The sequence below is a fragment of the Onychomys torridus genome, chromosome 14, assembly GCF_903995425.1.
Source record: "Onychomys torridus chromosome 14, mOncTor1.1, whole genome shotgun sequence".
NCBI lineage: Eukaryota > Metazoa > Chordata > Mammalia > Rodentia > Cricetidae > Onychomys > Onychomys torridus.
Genome location: NC_050456.1, coordinates 23,635,129 through 23,647,683, shown reverse-complemented (window position 1 = coordinate 23,647,683; position 12,555 = coordinate 23,635,129).

The following is a 12,555-nucleotide window of genomic DNA, read 5'->3' as shown; positions in this document are numbered from 1 at the left end:
GGCCTCTATGTCTAATCTGGTGGCTGGTTCTGTCCTCTGATCCTTAGGCAAGTTTATTAGGTTACACAATATATCTCCACATTTTAACTTGACCATCTACAAGAGTAAATACAAGTTTCTACTTGTGGTACAGGTGAAGACATTTTTCAAAGATACTGTAAGGACAGGCTATTTCATATATTATTGTATTGGTAAAGGAATGTGCTGGTTGGTTTGTCAGCTCGACACAAACGTAGACACATCTAGGAAGAGAGAATCTTAATCCAGAAAACGTCTCAATTGCATTGCCTGTAGGCAAATCTATAGTGTGTTTTCTTGATTAATGGTTGATGTAGGTGGGTCTATTCTACAGGGGTGGGGTATGGGGAACAGGTGGGGAGCCACCCCTGGGCAGGTGGTCCTGGTCATAGGTCGTATAAGAAAGCAGTCTGAGCAAGCCATGAGGAACAAGCCAGTAAGCACTGTCTCGCCATGGCCTCTGCTTCAGTGCCTGCTTCTGGGTTCCTGTCATGACTTCCCTGGGTAGTGGACTGTTACTTGGAAGTAGAAGCTGAAATAAACCCTCTCCTCCCCAAGCTGCTTTTGGTCATGGTGCTTCATTTCAGCATTAGGATCTTTAAGACAGCAGGGACTGGACTGTAAACCACACCTTTATCTGAGTGTTCTTGGGTTGTGATTGTGGAGGGACAGGTTTAGGAAAAAAAATCTAATGATGTTGCTTAGAAATGCTTACCTGTGGATAATACTCAATATTAGAGGAATCATATTGATTTTTTATTTCAAGACATTTTTTCCCCCAGAGCTGAGGACTGAACCCAGGGCCTTGTGCTTGCTAGGCAAGTGCTCTACCACTGAGCTAAATCCCCAACCCCTCAAGACATTTTTAATAGATATATATTTCTGTTCTTTAGTTAACTATTTTTATAACTATGAAGTTATCATAATCTAATAAGTCAAAATTATTTTAGTGTGTCTATGTGAGTGCAGGTGCCCTTGGAGGTCAGAAGGCATTCAGTTCCCTGTCTTACTCTGCCTCATGTTCCTCTGCAGCAGAGAGCTGATAAGGGATGCTAAATGCTTCCTAGTATATCCTGGTGACTCCTCGTGGTTGACCAACTAGGTGACTTGAGTACTCGAAGGCTAATATTGTTTTAAAAGGGCTTTGTAAATTTAAACTAGTGAGAATTTCAATTTGAGTAGCATGTTTAAGTGGTTTCCAGTATCCAATGTTTATTACTACAGGCAATCAAAAATGAGATAAAAGGAAGGAAATGATCAGTCTATTGATTTTTGTTGTTAGGACCCTTGTTGTTATTGTTTATGACTCTAGACCTGCAGGTCTCAACACGGATAGCACTTTTATAAATCTTTGCTTGAGCCCCATTTTAGAGAGATTTCATTCAATTATTTGAAGGTGGGCTTTACATTTTTTTTTTTCTTTTTTGGAGCACTGATTCGCCTCTTCCATTCCTGGACTGTGCAGTCAAGGTGAGAAAAATTAGAAGAATGGTTTTTCCCTGTTTAAAGGAGAGTGCTAGTTTGAACTGAAGCAGTGTCCATGAGTTTTATCCTTAGTTATCTAACTAGATTATTGTGTTACAACGACTATTTTATTGTTATGTAGTTTATGTTTGAGTTTTGTATCAATGACTAATTTAATTTTTTTTTTCCCGAGACAGGGTCTCTCTGTGTAGCTTTGCACCTGTCCTGGAACTCACTTTGTAGCCCAGGCTGGCCTCGAACTCACAGAGATCCACCTGCCTCTGCCTCCCGAGTGCTGGGATTAAAGGCGTGCGCCACCACTGCCCGGCCCCTAATTTAATTTTTGTATTGCATCCAGAATGTTGGCTTGGTTACTGAATAATTGGTCCATATTTGTGTATCTTTGACATTAAACCTGAAATTCAGAAATGATAGTTGATATCAATGAGGAGAAAAGTGAGAAATAATAAACTGTATCTACCTAAAAAAACAAAACAAAACAGAAAGTACCTCTTACTGATGTAGGTTCTGAACCCACACCTTTGCTCTCCAGGTTTCTTGAACCTGCAGGGGTAGAATGGGTCAGCTTTTGCTGGAAGTTCTGTTTCTGAATGCATGATGGAGGGAGGGGCTTCTGAAGAATGCTGGCACCAGGCTCTAGGGACTCAGATGGTAGCCATGCTGTTTGCCCACTGCCTGACTTTGGGCAAGGCACTTAGATTCTCTGACCCTGAAGAAGCTCACTGATGATAGTTGTACTTCTTCTAGTGGCGTTGGGAGCAATGAGAGATGTCTGTTAGCAGCTGGAGGCAGGGGCTGCAGACAGGGCCTGGAGAGTGCCCTGGGACAGCTGCAGGCAGGGTCTGGAGGGTGCCCTGGGACAGCTGTAGGCAGGGCCTGGAGGGTGCCCTGGGACAGCTGCAGACAGGGTCTGGAGGGTGCCCTGGGACAGCTGTAGACAGGGCCTGGAGGGTGCCCTGGGACAGCTGCAGGCAGGGCTTGGAGGGTGCCCTGGGACAGCTGTAGACAGGGCCTGGAGGGTGCCCTGGACAGCTGCAGGCAGGGCTGGAGGGTGCCCTGGGACAGCTGCAGGCAGGGCTTGGAGGGTGCCCTGGGACAGCTGTAGACAGGGCCTGGAGGGTGCCCTGGGACAGCTGCAGGCAGGGCTTGGAGGGTGCCCTGGGACAGCTGTAGGCAGAGTCTGGAGGGTGCCCTGGGACAGCTGCAGACAGGGTCTGGAGGGTGCCCTGGGACAGCTGCAGACAGGGTCTGGAGGGTGCCCTGGGACAGCTGTAGACAGGGTCTGGAGGGTGCCCTGGGACAGCTGCAGGCAGGGCTTGGAGGGTGCCCTGGGACAGCTGTAGACAGGGCCTGGAGGGTGCCCTGGGACAGCTGCAGGCAGGGCTTGGAGGGTGCCCTGGGACAGCTGTAGACAGGGCCTGAAAGGTGCCCTGGGACAGCTGTAGGCAGAGTCTTAAGGGTGCCCTGGGACAGCTGCAGACAGGGTCTGGAGAGTGCCCTGGGACAAGACCTTTTAGAAAATGAGGAGTGCTCCTGAACTCCTTCCTTACATGGGGTTCGGCATGTTTTCCACCTGCAGGCAGGTGGGTCTGTCCTGGATGTCCAACGGAAGGACACTGAAGTCCTTTCAGCGCCACAGGATTTAAAACAGATGTCTTTGGAACACTTGAGAGCTCACACATATGCATAAAATGAAAAACCAGTGCCTGAATGTGGTAATAATTGCACTGTTAGGTTCTGGCGAGCAGGAAGTTGTTCTGAGCGAGCAATAACTGCAGTCCTGGAACTCTGGGTAAAGGCAGAAAGGGGAGTCATAAAACACCAGGAGCACATTTTATGGTAGTGTTTTCCTGAGTGCCTGCTCTGCGACACTGAGCACTCAGACTCTGGGATAGAAGGAGTCTGTGGTTGGAAAGGGTGGGAGCAGCAGGCCTAAGACATGTTTCTTCGCTATGTTGGCAACCCCCCCCCACCCCAAGAATTCCAGCAGTAAGAAAACTCAGAACTTGGTCTTGTCTACACTCATTTGAACAGGTGATGCCTGTTAAAATCCAGGGGGCCGAGGCTGAGAAGTGCAGCCTGTAACATCGGGGGGGGGTGTGATTCAGGTTGGAGAGATAGGTTCAAGCTGGGAGCAGATTTTCTTGGAAATTTCTCAAGAGAGAAGTAGAACAGAGGGAAATTATTTGGCCATGTGAGTAGATTTTAATCTGTTTAAAGATTTCCTCAACTCTCAACTTTCGATGTAGCTCAGGCTATAATCCACCCCTGACTGGATCATAGACATATGACACTATGCCCTGCTCCTCAACTTGTTTTATATTATAAAATATTTCAAATATACTGAAAAGTCGAAAGATTGTCACAGTGTACTATTAGATCCCTCTTCCTGGCTTTAGCAATCGTTGATGTTTTGCTTGTTTCTCAATGCTTTGCTTTCTTGTTGCTCTTGAGCCAATTGAAAGCGCCAACCACTGAAGAGTACAGGTATATTTGTCTGCAGAACACAATGAACTATTCAAAACCTTAGAATAGTAGCTAAGTGTTGGTGACTTTTCTGGCTGCTGTGACCAAATACCTGATAAGATGGAGATTTAAGGACGGAAGGTTGACGTTGGCTCCTACTTCAGGGATTTGGGTCACCACTGGGGGAAGTCACGGGGCAGGAGCAGCCTGAACTTTCTCACATCTGGCCAGGTCAGGGAGCAGGTGCCTGACTTCAGCCACCTTCTTCCTTTTTATTAGTCCCGGCCCCCATGGGAATGGGTGCTGTCCACATACAGGATGGGACTTTCCTCCCAGTTAATTCTCTCTGGAAAAACACCAACACCTTTGGGTGTGTCTCCTTACTGCTCTAGGTGTTTCTTAATTCAGTTGAAAGTGGAAACCAGCTATCACACCATCTGCAGTTAAGTTAATATTTAAATCTCCCCAGTTGGCCTACAGAATGACTTTGTAGTCGTTTATATCTCAAAAATTGTTATGGTCCAGCCTTAATAATCTTCTTCCCAGGGGCCCAGAAGAGAAGCTAAGAATGCAAGAATTATTTTTGGGAAAATAATCTAAGTACACTGAGCTCTTTTGTCCGTCTACTTTATTCCTCTGGGATAAAATTCTATCTACACAGCTTCAGTTCTGCTCTGATGCCTAGCTCCTTTCTTGCCTGATTTCTCTCTACACTTATCTGCTGTCCCCTCTAGGTTCTATCTTAATTCTTTCATCTAGTTCTGCCTCCTCTAGGTTCTCATCCATCTAGTTCTTACCCATCTAAGCTCCTCTCCCATCTCCTTCTTTCCCATCTTGTTCTTCCTCATCTTGTTCTTCCCCATCTGACTCTTCCTCATCTTCCATCTCATTCCTATAGTACTCTCTTCTAGTCCTTCAATCTAGTTCTTCCCTGCCACGCCCACGACGGTGTCGCCCGCGAGACAAATGCCTTGGATGAGGTAGTTACGTGGGAAAGGGGGGCTCGCGGCCCTTGGGTCTATGCCCCCCGGCAACCCCTCATCAATCTGCCCGAATCAAGGTACCAGGCTACTCGGAACCACGCAGATCTGCTTGCAGAGGCTGGCTGGCACTCTGCCTTCTTCTCTTTGCAGCTGTGGTTATTGCTGTTTCCTTGTGTATTGATTCCAGGAAGTTAACCCTTAATGTTCCTGATGTGCCCCATAAAGAGAGTTATGATTCCTCAAAAGTGGCTTCAATACCCCCACCTATGACTTAAGCTCTTAGGCAAACAGTTCAAGAGGGTCCCAAAAGTTTAGGGAAATTCATAATGATTTAGAACAAAAGAACTTCTGATTCAGAAGGACGAAGACTCTAACACAGAGAGAATGAAAGTAAAGGTTCAGGCACTCATAGGCAATCCACACGCGCAGCCGACAGCAGCTGCAAGGAAGCAGTTACAGGAATTAGCCATTCCTACAAGAATTATCCAGAGACAGAGTTTCTCATCAAGGGGTGATGGTGGCAACCCCCTAACTTTATTCCTAGACATAATAACTATTTAGAACCATTACCTTTCACGGGAGCTTATAATAAACATGGGAACTGATGGGTGAATCATGATGGTATGAAAACAGAATGACATAAGTTACAGTTCAGGGAAAGATTAGCTAGGTCCCAACCCCCCTGGTGCCTTCTCACCCACAGGCAAAGGTTAAATATTTTCACACATATAAGACCATGGTTAGAACTATGGTGGGATAGGTTTAATTTTGATACAGAACAAATGTTTAATAATTATGTAGAAGGAAAGCTACAGCTAGGGCCGTAATGTTCTCTGCCTGGATGAGGAACCACAAAAGGGGAAATAAAGGCTGTACTCATGAGACCTGTTAGTCATTCTGAGAAAATTGTGTTGATTCTATGTCTGTCACCTTACTGGCTGATTGCCATGTTTCCTCAAATAACTGTATAAAATTCACTGCTTGGTCTGAGTAAAATTGCAGCAGCTTCACAGCATACTCTCGTGTCTGTGTCTGTCTGTCACTCGCCGAATCCCACTTATCCTGAGTACCTCACCCCGTTCTCCCTCAGTCTGGTGGTCCAGCTGAGACCCAGTCCGAGGCACTTCCCCATCTCAGTTTGTTCTTCTCCAGTTCTTACCCATCTAGGTCTTCCATTCTCTTTTCTCTTTTCTGTCTCATTCTCCCAGGTGTCTGAGGTTTACAGTTATATACCCATGTAATAGCAATGCTCTAGTTAAAGCGAGGTCACCAGGCTTGAATTCCCTCAGGGTCAAAAGGAGGAGCAATGCAATCCACACAAAAGAGCAGTAATTGGAGCCATCATCTGCAACCCAAAAGGGAAGTGACTGATGGGAAATAGAATCAGCTGAGGGCTAAATTTGATTAATATCTGAGCAACTATGTTCTTAGAAGTGGTTAGTTAAAGTGTGAGGAGTCTATCAGTGATGAGTGAAAATAAAACTGCCTTATTTTCCTTTAGCCCCTTATCTGTCCAAGCTATCTTGGTTACTGCTCTCTGGCAGGGCCTGAGAGTGTACTCATGGCTGGGCAGCCTGAGTCAGCTTGAGGTACCTGTATGTAGAAACCCTTTAGTTCTGAGTTAAAGTTAAAGGTAGATCTAAAACTAGAGATAAGACCTTGGAAAGGGCGAAAGTTAAGCTTAATTAGCACATCTTCCAGGCCTTCTCAAACAGATACTCTGGAAGCTTAAGTCTGTTCTTAGAGAGTATAGAGGTATCTCTGATAAGATACTTTCGTCAGTTGGGAGATAATCCTGGCCAGATGCTGCTAATGACGATAATTACAGAAAGGCCTGAAATTAGGGATCCTGGCAGCATTACTGCACAGAAGGTTATCTAAATATTCCTTTAGCAGAGGGGAAAATTGTGCCCAATGAATGATGGAAAAGCTACAATAGCACATGAGAAATTCATAGCAGGAAATGGCTAATAATCAAAAGCCAGTATCACTAAGACTCCTTGAGCCTGGGCTTGAACCTCTGGAAGACCCTGGGCTTCTTCCAGGTATTAGCTTTGTTGTAATCAGCTGAAATCTCACTTCATATTATTGCGGCTTGCAGCATTTATGCTCTGATGTACCCAATGAATTATTTACTTTAACAGAGAAGTGTTCTTACCTCTTCGGTTCCCTTGGTGACACTGACTTTTTTTTTTAAAGTATTATTTCCATTTGATTTTCTCATATGTTTTTCCTTCTTTCCTTATGAAGCCTTATGTGGACTTTGGTGGAAGTTGTGGGGCAACATCAGCCGGTTTAAACTGTGGTAGGGGTGTTCAGTCCTCCAGGCTTCCCGGGATCGATTCCTGGCACCTTGCTATGAATGGCACAGCTCATGTGGTAAGGCAGCTTGACAGAGAGCTTGCGAAGCACCTACGCATTAAAGACACTTGCTTTAGTATTGTCCCAGATGGCAGGGCCTCTGCAATGATCTGAATAATGAACTTCTTCAATTCAATTGGCTGTACATGGCTGAGCCCCTTTGTCATGTTTCTCCTGTTTTTGATCATTTTGGAGTCAAGATCTGAAAGAGCAACACCGACTTCTTGGAGAACTCACGCTAACCTTCCCATCTTCTAGAAGTTTCTGCCCTCCATGATATTCATTTCTTCACTAGCTCAGAAGTTCTTAACCCCAAAGCACATTAGACTCTCCAGTCCCGCTGAATTGGTCTTACAAGGGAAGGGCAGTAATGGAACCATTCTGTTACTGCTGGAAGTTACTTAAATACAACAAATGGAAAAGGAAATACAAACCCCAAAGTTTTACTGAAACACATTTAAATCAGGACCATTTGGATGAAGCTCATTCAGTCATAATTTCAAAATGTTCAAGGTGCCGTTGACATTAAGTCAGCATTCCAGGACAGGCTCCAAAGCTACAGGGAAACCTTGTCTCAGAAAACAAAACAAAACAACAATAACAACAACAACAACAACAAAAACCAAAAAAAAAAAAAAAAAAAAAGAACCACTTTAATTCTAGCACTGAGGAGGTGGAGGCAGGCAGATCTCTGTGAGTTCCAGGCCAGCCTGGTTTACATAATGAGTTCCAGGAAAGCTGGAGCTACATAATGAGACCCTGTCTAAACAAATCCACCACCACCACAACAACAAAAAAACCCCACTGCCCTATCTCTGGTAGATCCTTGATATGTGAAGTTAGAGCTAGGTTCACAGTGTTGTCTATAATACACACACACACACACACACACACACACACACACACACACACACCACACATACACATCTAGTTTTTTGAGACAGGATTTCTCTGTGCAGCTCTGGCTGTCCTGAGCTATACATTTTGTCTACACTTCCTGTCTACTTGCTCTGTAGACCAGGCTGGCTTTGAACTCACAGAGATCCACCTGCCTTTGCCTCCTGAATGCTAGGATTAAAGGAGTGTGTCACCTCTGCCTGGCTTTGTCTATAATATTGTCAACAAGAAAGATAGCTGTCACTCTAAAGGGAGCGAGAGATTCCCCAAGTGACATGTTCTCCTGTGGAGGTGGTTATGTGACTCAGAATCCCAGAGCAACAGTCATGTCAACGTATACATTGGCGAGGACTGTAGTAGATGCACGTTGTAGGAGAGTGGGAAATCTGTGTTTCAAACACAATCTGGTGGCAGTCTTGGCTTTGGGGTTGATGAACTCTAGTGGTCTGCTGAGAATACATTTTGAAGGTTTTTCCTTGAAGTCAAAAGGACGTTAGGTTAGATACCCAGGTGATGGCTAAGTGGCTACTAAGGGCACTAAAGATAGCACAAGGCAGTTGGGTTCTTGGTGTGAAACATTTGAAACTCTAGAACTGATCAGTCTGCAGAATCTTCACTATAGGTGGCTTTTCCAGGGAACTCGAGTTCACAATAGCTTTTTTCTTTTTCTTTTTGAGGCAGCCTTGCTATAGAACCCAGGCTGGCTGCAAATTTGCCATCCTGCCTCAGCCTCCTCAGTGCTGACATGATACACATAGTCACTACACGTAGCTTGTTGTCTACGTGTGTGTGTGTGTGTGTGTGTGTGTGTGTGTGTGTGTGTGTGTGTGTACACATGTGGGGGGTGCATGCATGTGTTTACACGTATGTGTGAAGGCCAGAGATTGACACTGGGTTATCTCCCTCAGTTACTTTCCACCTTATGTTTTGAGATTAAAGTCTCTCACTGAACCTGAAGATTGCTGTTTCAGCTAGGCTGGCTGGCCGGCTAGCTCCCAGAATCCACCTGTCTCCCCTATTCCTCCTAGCTGGTGTTACAAGCATGAGTGACCAGCTTTTATATGGGTGCTGGAGATTCGAACTCATGCTTGTACAGCAAATGCTTTTACCCACTGAGTTATATCTTCCATGTTCTCCTATGCTAAATCTTTTTTTTTTTCCAGATTTATGTCTGTGAGTGTTTTACATTCTGTATTTGCACCATATGCTTTCAGCACCAGAAGCCAGAAGAGGGAGTCAGATCCTCTCCAACTAGATGGTTGTGAGCCACCATGTGGGTGCTGAGAACTAAACCCTGTTCTTCTGCAAGGTCAATACGTACTCAGTATGTACTGAGCTGCAGCTCCACCTTTAGTTATTTCTATTTCTACTTTTTAAATTTAATTTTGAGATTTTATATGTCTGAGTGTTTTGTCTACATCACATTGAACAGTACCCATGGAGGCATTGGATCCTCTGGAACTGGAGTTACAGACAGCTGTGAGCCACCATGTGTATGCTGGGACCAAACCCAGGTCCTCTGGGACAGCAGCCAGTGGTGAGCCATCTCTCCAGCCTTCCTCTATTTCTATTTCTAACAGATGAGAATGTCACATCTTAGACAAAATGGGTGGGGTCTGTGCTCTGTGCCCAGGGATAGCATCAGGGTAAGGAACAGACTGATGATGGGAGAAGGTCTTTCTGTATGCTGCAAATATGTGTTGCTCTGATTGGTTGATAAATAAAGCTGTTTGGTCTATGGCAAGGCAGCTTAGAGGCAGGCGGGAAATTTAAAGAGAGACAGGAAGAAGGTGGGGGAGAGGTGGGAGGGTGGGAGAATGGGGGGGGGGCATGGGGAAGTGGGAAGTTAGGTGGGGGAGATACCAGTGAGCTGCCCAAGGAGCAACATGTAATGGGATGCAGGTAAAGCCACAGAACATGAGGCGATACATAGATTAATAGTTATGGGCTGATTTAGGATATGGGATCTAGCTAGCTAAAAGCTTGAGCCATGGCCATGTGGTTGTTATAATTAATATAAGCCTCTGTGTGTTTACTTGGGGGATGTAAGTGGGAGAGATTTGTCCCCACCGCCGGCAGGCCAGGACACAGGAAATCTTCCAACTACAGACTGAAGTCACCCAGGACACAGGTGAGGAGGAGCAAAGTGAAAGGTAAAGGGCACCAGTGACGGGTGGGTGCAGGGAATGAAGTGTAAGAACATGTTTTCTGTGTTTGGAGAGGTGGTTTAGGGCACTAGGCTCCCACGGAGTGCACATATATACATTGAGGCAAAACACTCATAGACATAAAATAAAAATAAATCTTTTAAAAAAAGGATCCTGTTTCCCCTCTCACTCAGAACTTGGCTAACATGGTGTTACCCACAGCAGGTGTGGGTCTTATTTTGAAAAGGAACCAGACTTTCCTCCTAGATCAGAAAGCTTCTGAGGTCCTTGGTTTATTGTTCTTGTTACAGGCTCGGTAGGACAGGCTGTGTGCATATGCTGCCTGATGTGGCCCATATTTGGGAATTGCTTCCCCTCAGCAGGAGAAGGCAGTCCAGACGATGGCTTTCATCCTTTAATGCACAGGGGCCAAGTCACCTTTACTCACCCTGAGTTATGAGACAGTTGGCGGTTGTTATGAGGCAATGCAGGAATTTCATCAGCTTTTCCTCCTTAATCCCTCTTTCATGAGGAGGAGACTTTGGCAAGAGAGAGGAAAATCCAGAATATTAGTGAACATCAAGCTATGCTACAAGCCAGCAGTATAAACAACAGAATTATTGATTTCTGGGCACACTTCATTCTGGGACGAATATGCTCCCCCAATGATGCCCAGTAGGTTTCTGCCACTGGTTTTTCAGAAAGGAGTTATAAACTTGGGGGAGGATAGAAAAGGTGGGTGAAGGCCGAGGGTGGTAGCAGAAGCAAAGAAGAGCAGTGAGAGAGGTCGAGACCCCAGATACCTGGTGGGTGGGAAGACCTTTCCATCATCTTCTTGACATTGCTTATTCATAGGCATCCCCTACTGGCACATCCCCCTTCACTACTGACTGAGTCACATGCTCTGCTACAGACAGTAAAGCATCGCTCCCCAGACAGAAGGGCAAGTACTGAAGCCTTCTCAGGATTGAAATCTGATTGGGGTGCCCCATTCAGGATGGGTTTTGCTGAGTGCCATAGAGAGCGGGACCAGAGCATGCTCTTATGAAGTCAGTCAGGTTTCAAACCTCAGCTTTGCATTTCAGAGGTATGAAAAGTTTGATCAGTAATGTAGCTTCTGTGAGCCTGGGTTTCTTCAGCTGTAAAATGGAACCGGTAACTCCTAGATCTCTCAGGGGCTTGTGGGGATCCATTGAGGTAGTTCAGATAGAAGTATTCAATAAATAGTTCTCATGGTTGAGATGAATTTTTGGGCTGCCTTTCTGGGTGGGTTTGGTAGGCACTCTCAATGTGGGCTGCCCGCTAGAATCACTTGGAAAGTCTCCACCCTGTATCCCAGACCCATTCCATGTTAGGAGCTCAATCAGAAAAATGAGGTTGCAACTCTGTGGTGGGAGTGAGGCCAGGATATAGTCGCAATATTTTAAAGTGATTGTAAGGTGCTGATTCATAATTCCACCATTACCAACTCAGAATAGGTGTGTACCATTCCAGTCCAGAGCCTGTGCCAGAGAGATCAACATGTTGTAATCTCTCCTTGCAGAATTAATGGGACAACGAGGTTCATGTTATGAGGCTATTAAAAAAAACCCAATGTGGTAATCCTCGCTAGGTCAGATAAGGTGTTGGGAAATAAGGAAGTGAGTAGAGTACTAGATGGTGAGTGGATTTGCTGGAGGCTCAGGGGTCTGGGAGCCCAGTGGGCATCTCAGGTTCACAATTTATCCAAAGACTTAAAAGACAGAGTGCAGGGCAGTCAAGTGTCCCAAGAACATGGCATATTGACTCTTACTGTGGTGGGAAGCAGTCAGGCAAAACAGTGAGCAGGTACTAACGAGTCAAGAAGGAACCAGGAAGAGAGGGAAGGGTATGGTGAGGAAAGGTGCTGCCAGGGACCTGCCACCTCACAGATACGTCATCCTGCAAGTGTTGGCAGTGTGGTCATCATTGACACAGCCTCCATTCATCAGGTGATGAGTATACCAAATGCTAGGCAGTCAGCCTCCTTAGCACTGGCATCCTTGCTCCTCCCGTGGACAGTGGCAAGCACTCAAAACGGACTGCTCTACCAAGTGTGAGCTGCTTCTGTCTCACTGCGTCCGGAACATCAAGAGTGGTTTTGCTGTCTCCTCCCTCCTCTGCTCAGCTCTGGTTCTCCCAGCGGGTGGTGGTTGTGGGCAGTGGGTGATAATGTGTTA